Here is a 6,000-nt window from a genome sequence, read left to right as displayed (position 1 = left end):
ATTTGCACTGTCAGTCACGACGGAAGGTACGTGACTTCAGTTCTGCTGCCTGGCTATTGTGATATTACTGTCAGGTCAATACACAACTGCTTTCAGTCATGCCTCTTCATCTCTTGCTACATCTGCTAACATTTGTATAATGGGGATGCTATTGATAAAAGACTCTAAACCGTGTATTTTTCATTAACACTGAACATGCATTTAGCCTACAAATAAGCAAAGCTCCGGGGCAGCTATGATTAATTGCAGCACATAACCATGTTCTTATTTGTTTTCCAAAATATTTTCCTAGAAATCCTTTGCAGAATATAATTGCCTTACCATTCTTAAATATAAAAATGATTCACTTATAACGGTAAGAAATTACAGTAAATGTCATGTACACATAAAATAGCAACAGTAAACACAGTAATTAATTCTTTCTTCTCTCCTTGGACTAAACTGGATGCATATTTCACATACTTAAAGTTTGTTGAACACAGAGCCTTTTTTTCTGGGCAGTGTAAATTTTCCACAACTGGAAATAAGATCTATGCTCTTGGTGACAGGTACACTAGTGTCAGAAGAGAAAATAAATTTTAGGGCCCCATATTCTAGATTATTTTTGTTCCATACATAAAAATTGGTCTACTTGCTGGTTTAATGTAGTTTCCTGCTAGTCTGTGTTTGGATTCAATCACTACCTCTTTACTGTCTAACTCTATATCTTCCACATCTTTATTTCATGACTTAATTCTTGGCTATCAAGCATTTATATTTAAAACATTGAGATTCAACAGGATTGCGATTTTGTATTTTCTGTACGGAAACATGCAGTGTCTTTTTTTAAAAAACACTGTTCATAATTCAAGAGTTCTAAGTTGATGGTGGGAATCTGCATTCTTGCACAGTTTTCCTTGAGTGAAAAGAACCATAAAACGGGCCATCTGTGGGTAAATATCTTCCTGTCCTCCTCCCTGTAATTTCGGAGGGTTGTGTGGGCAGGAAAAGACCAAATGGCATCAAGGTCAGATTTGTTTTTGCTTTTATTTTTCTTCCCTTGGCTTATGAGAACATTATTTCAGTTTTGCTTAAGGTTAGTAGGTCATAAATTAACCAAAGCCATTTCTTTGCTTCGAGCAAGAGGACCACAGGTTACACGAAACACTGCTTACGAGCACAGCAACCTCTGACATGCACTGACGGGAGCGTGAGGTGGTGGTGGGCGCCTCCGTGGAAGGCCGTCGGGGTCCGGGACGCTCAAGTTGTCTGTCTGAGAAATAGATCACGTATCTTGTCTGCTGACCTGTAGTTAATTTAAGTGACTGCCTCTGCCGGTCCTTCCAGACGGCAAGCGTGTGAAACAGAGCGTCTTAGCGTCAGCCTCCAGTCCTTTCCTCTGCCTGATGTCCTGACCTACATGGAGCATCTGGGCGTTGATCTGGGAAATAAAAGGGAATGAGATGGACTGCTGCCTCCAGATTTTACTCTGAATTGTAGCTAGTTTGAACACTTTAGGGGCAGCACATGTGCATGAAGAGATTTATAGTTTAATCAGCTTTAGTTTCTGTCCATGAAAACGAATCTTTGTAAAACATAAGTGTGAAACATCCCATTAGGAAACATTGTTGTTTCGGATCGTTGTTCCCTCCCCTCTTCCCTGGAGGAAAATAAAACTCTCTGGGACCCACAGTAAATGCGATGCCCGCTCCACTGGTGTGTTTAGGTGCCCCAGACCCTTTCTCATGTCTGTGTCCATTTTCTTAGAGGATTCCTCCCTTTCTTCAGGCTATGAAATCCCGTAATACTTCAGCACTAGCCAATCATACAGTTAAAAGTGCCTCTTCTAGAAATACTCATTCTGGTAATCACAGTAGTAATTACGGAGCTTCTGGCTACGTCAGTTAGAGGGAAAGCATCAAAGAGGTGGGACGCTGACTCAACGCCAAGAGAGCCAAGTTCACTACTGGGACGCACTTCTTCCCCAAGGAGGCAGGAAAATCACGTCAACTCACGCCAAGGCTTGGCTCACACTGGGTATCTTTTACCACTGAAATACTGACACCCCAGAGGGGCCTGTAATTTGTTTTCCAACAGCTTTGTGATTACTGATAGCCCTTCCCCCTGTTGACAGAAAAAGACCCGAAATGTTTCTGGTTGTCCTTCCCCAAAAAAACTCTATAAAAAATTCTATATTACTCACTTTATAAAATGTCTTAGGAATTTGCTTTGGTGAACGGAAGCATTCCCAGTACAACCTTTGTGCTATTTGACAAAGTTACCAGCAACTGAAACATAATGATTGACATTCAATGTACCTATTAACTGGATTTACACGAAGGAGACCCATATTGGATATACGTTCCAAAATGGATGCTTTAAAAATTTTTTCACAGACAGATCAGTCCAACTAATGCTTATTGAGACCTTACAATTTTAAAAGAAAATTGCATTTTGTGGAAAGATTTGGAAATCTACATAGTAGCCAACTTTATGGTGTTTGTTTTTGGAAGTGTTCATAGACATAAATACATATGTGTTGTCTGTGTAAAAACTACGTGTTACTGGTTGTGCTAGACTTAATAACTGTGTAACATCTTACTACATTGATAGATGGTAACTGCCCAAGGGGGGTGAGGATTTAATAATATGCATAACTGTTGAACCACTGTGCTGTGTATTTGAAACCAACATAAGATTGTATATCAACTATACTTTAACAAAAAAAAGAAAAACAAAAAAACTATATGCCACCTCCAATATTTACAGAGTTCAGTCTAAAAGAGGGGGTTAAAAAAAAGAAGTGCTATAGCTCCAACACGAATGTTACTTTTAACAAAAGCCTAGGACTGTTGATATGTTTTTCTTACCTTACATTCCTTATTAACCGTTTATTGTCAGAAGCTGGACCCTTTTTAGAAGATACTGTGCCCATGCAGGCTGCGTCAGTGTGTAAAGGTTTTCTGTGCTGTGAACTGCAGACATTTAAAAACTGCACTTCGTTGCTAACAATGCGTAATGACTCCATGAAAAGAAAACTGTTGTCACTGGCTTGGATACACTGCCTCTGAGCTCTAATTTCCTAGATAAAACCTGGATAATAAAATCACCCTCATATACCCTGGATCAATTTATTTCTGATCAACCCTCTATCATAGATATTCTTCAAAGGGGGTAACATGATACTTCTTTTTGTTTAAGCAACAGAGGTTAAATCTAGGTCTCCCCAGATTCTAATGCTTCTTTCCTTCAAAAACAGCTGTTCTTTTTTTTCCCACTTCTAAGACCAAAAAAGAGAAATGTTAAATTTCTTTTCTAAATGACCTCGAAATGTATAATTTTAAAAACAAAATGAAACAATAACATTCCTGGCAGGATCAGCATTTTGCGGTTCAGCATCTTTACCTGGCAGGACAGGTGGGGAGAGTCTTCAAGACAGGTAGTTCTACGGAGAAACAACGTCTACTTAAACGCTGGAGTTAATCTGAGACTCTCCTGAAGTTAGGAAGCCTTGATTAACCTAATTAGGCAGCCTGCCTTAATGTCCAACCTTAATTCAGTGTGGGGACCATACAGTACCCAGGAATATTTTTCCTGATCATTTTTCAAAATAGTTCCTTGCCCTTGAGTTTATGTTACAAATTATTTTAAATCAAATAAGTATGTTATTGGCTCTACATAGAATTAGACTAGTGTTTAAATATCATTGCATTTCTAAACATTCATCAAAGCTTCACTTTTTTAATGTTTCACAGTTTGTCTACTGGAAAAATATTTTAGTGTTTCTTTGCTCAAAAATTTAGACTTCTTCCTGAAGCAAAGAAAGGAAAGAAAATATAACATTACTACATTTTTTTTTCCAAAACCCATGAGCAGATTTGGTAACTAAATTATATTGGGGTTTCAAAATGATTCTTTTATGAATAATGAATCATTTAAAGAACTAATTTAGAGGAAAATGTTTTTTTTAATAGACTAAGACCTCTTATAGAAAAGGCACAATGATAGTGTGAAGTTTGACAAGAACTGAATATAAGGAAAAATTCAAATTATAATTGAAGCTAGAAGCTTTTTTTCATAATGAAGGTCCACTAGCCAGTGGTATGCCCATCGTGACTGCCACAGGCCGAGTCAATGCCATGGCCATCAGGGTTTATTTTTAGCAAAGAAATACAAGTGCCCTTGATCTAAGACTTTGCAAGAATGGTTGATTAATCCCTCAGTTTGGAAAGGATAGACATGTTGACTGATATTCAAAATAATTTTAAATCAACCCCCAGTAAAAACTACCATGTTAGTAACACAACTATTGTGGTTCTGTAATCATGTAAATTAGTCTTGGAAACTTAAAAGTAATATGTGTATCACAGAAAAGTATTTTTCTAGGAAAACATATTAGTCCTTGACAAGAGGTAGCCTCTTGCTTATATAGATTATTTAAGATTTGTCAGTGCAGAAACCGGGAATGCATAATAAAAAAAAAACCATGTTAGGCTTTTCTGTTTTCATGTGAAACAATAAAATATTTTATGACTCATCATGTTATAAGCTGAGTGATTACAATCATATTTTTTAGGATATTGACAACAGATTTCCAAATGTTTGTGCTGCATTCAAAATTCAGTCTGCAACTTAGAGACTCCCAACCTTTTTTACTCCATTCCCCACAACTGTGTTATTAGAATACCTTACTATTTTGGGAAGATATTTTGAAGGCATTTCTGGCTTCATAAATTATACAAGCATCTGTTCTTTCAATCAACAGGAAACCAAATGTTTTTCACATCAATCTGTGTGAAACAATGTATATAATACTATTTTATTTCCCATGAGTTTTTTTAGTAAGCTCTAACTATAGTTAAAAAAAATTTTTTTTTGAATGCTTAGGATGGTGGAAAGGGGATGAAAAATAGTAAACAAAAAATGTATGATAAAGTATGATCTGTAAGAATTAAAAAAAATAATTTCTGATATAAAAGTAGCTATTATACCTTTCTAAGTTTCTATTCTACATAGAAATTTTTTTAAAAAATGAGATGAACAGAAGTTGACAATTTTTAAGTACAAAGCTGCAACTCTTTTAAAAGGTTATTTCTTATGGCTTTAGTATTATATACAACACTGTATGTGCCAAATATGGAAGTGTATTACATCTTTGATATTGAGTTCTGATCTGCATTGCATGGATCTCAGTCTATTCCATCAAAATCTCCTTTATAAGAATCTACAAAGAATCACGTTTATAAAACGCTCCTTCAAGAATGAGCAACGTGAAGCACATTTGGACGCGCAAGAACCTTACCGAATGCTGCCAGCAGGTTGCTGTGTTCTCTCCGCAGGTAACTTAGGGGCTGAGAAGGGATTCCAGCCAGAAGCCGAGAGTCCATCACAGTTAAATATCATGTTGCTCAATAAATCGTATGAAAATGAAATACCTCAGCACAACTGATTCATCAAATATATGTCATCTGACATGTGTGGATTAATTGTCTAAAGGATTTATACATTGATTTTGAGCCCTAATTAAGCGACCTCTTGCAGACCTGAGAGTCTGTGATTTTTATGGTTTTTATTCTATTTTTTAAAAATTTTCCATAGTCAAAGAGAATAATTCTGTAGGGCTTAACTAATATTTCCTCCATTCTACATTTTAAAAGAATAAGTACACAAAACCCCAGTAGTTAACAACTCACAGAATTTTTTTCTCTTAAGAAATATTAATAGATCGGCTTGTTCCTTAAACAATAGGACCATGTGGCAACTCAATCACTGAAATCACAACTGAGGGAAGAAAAGACAAAATACTCCATCCGGAGATGATTTTTTTTACCAAGGAAGAATGTTCCTTATCAAATGGGTAGCAATGATCCAGATATTTTAACAATTTTACCTTACTCATTTATGACTCTTTATGACTGTTTCTCCTCCAAAAAAGTTACTTGAAAATTACCATATGTTAAAGTACATTGAGAGAATGAAAGCTGTGACAAGGGGCCTGCACGGTGAGAAAAAGTTTCCTTC

At 36.3% G+C, this 6,000-nt stretch overlaps 1 long non-coding RNA gene across 1 annotated transcript in view; it reads right to left on the bottom strand.

Moving 5' to 3' along the window:
• Window positions 1-302: 302 nt before the first annotated feature.
• LOC130684990 (uncharacterized) overlaps window positions 303-6,000 on the bottom strand; it is a 68,960-nt gene continuing 63,262 nt past the window's right edge. Inside the window, exon 3 of the long non-coding RNA XR_008999469.1 lies at window positions 303-1,420. This is a non-coding gene — a long non-coding RNA (uncharacterized LOC130684990). The remainder of the gene's footprint in view (window positions 1,421-6,000) is intronic.

The sequence above is a fragment of the Manis pentadactyla genome, chromosome 9 (assembly GCF_030020395.1).
Source record: "Manis pentadactyla isolate mManPen7 chromosome 9, mManPen7.hap1, whole genome shotgun sequence".
In the NCBI taxonomy this organism is placed as follows: Eukaryota; Metazoa; Chordata; class Mammalia; order Pholidota; family Manidae; genus Manis; species Manis pentadactyla.
The sequence above is the reverse complement of the archived record's forward strand: the minus strand, read 5'-3'. Positions and strand labels throughout refer to the sequence as shown.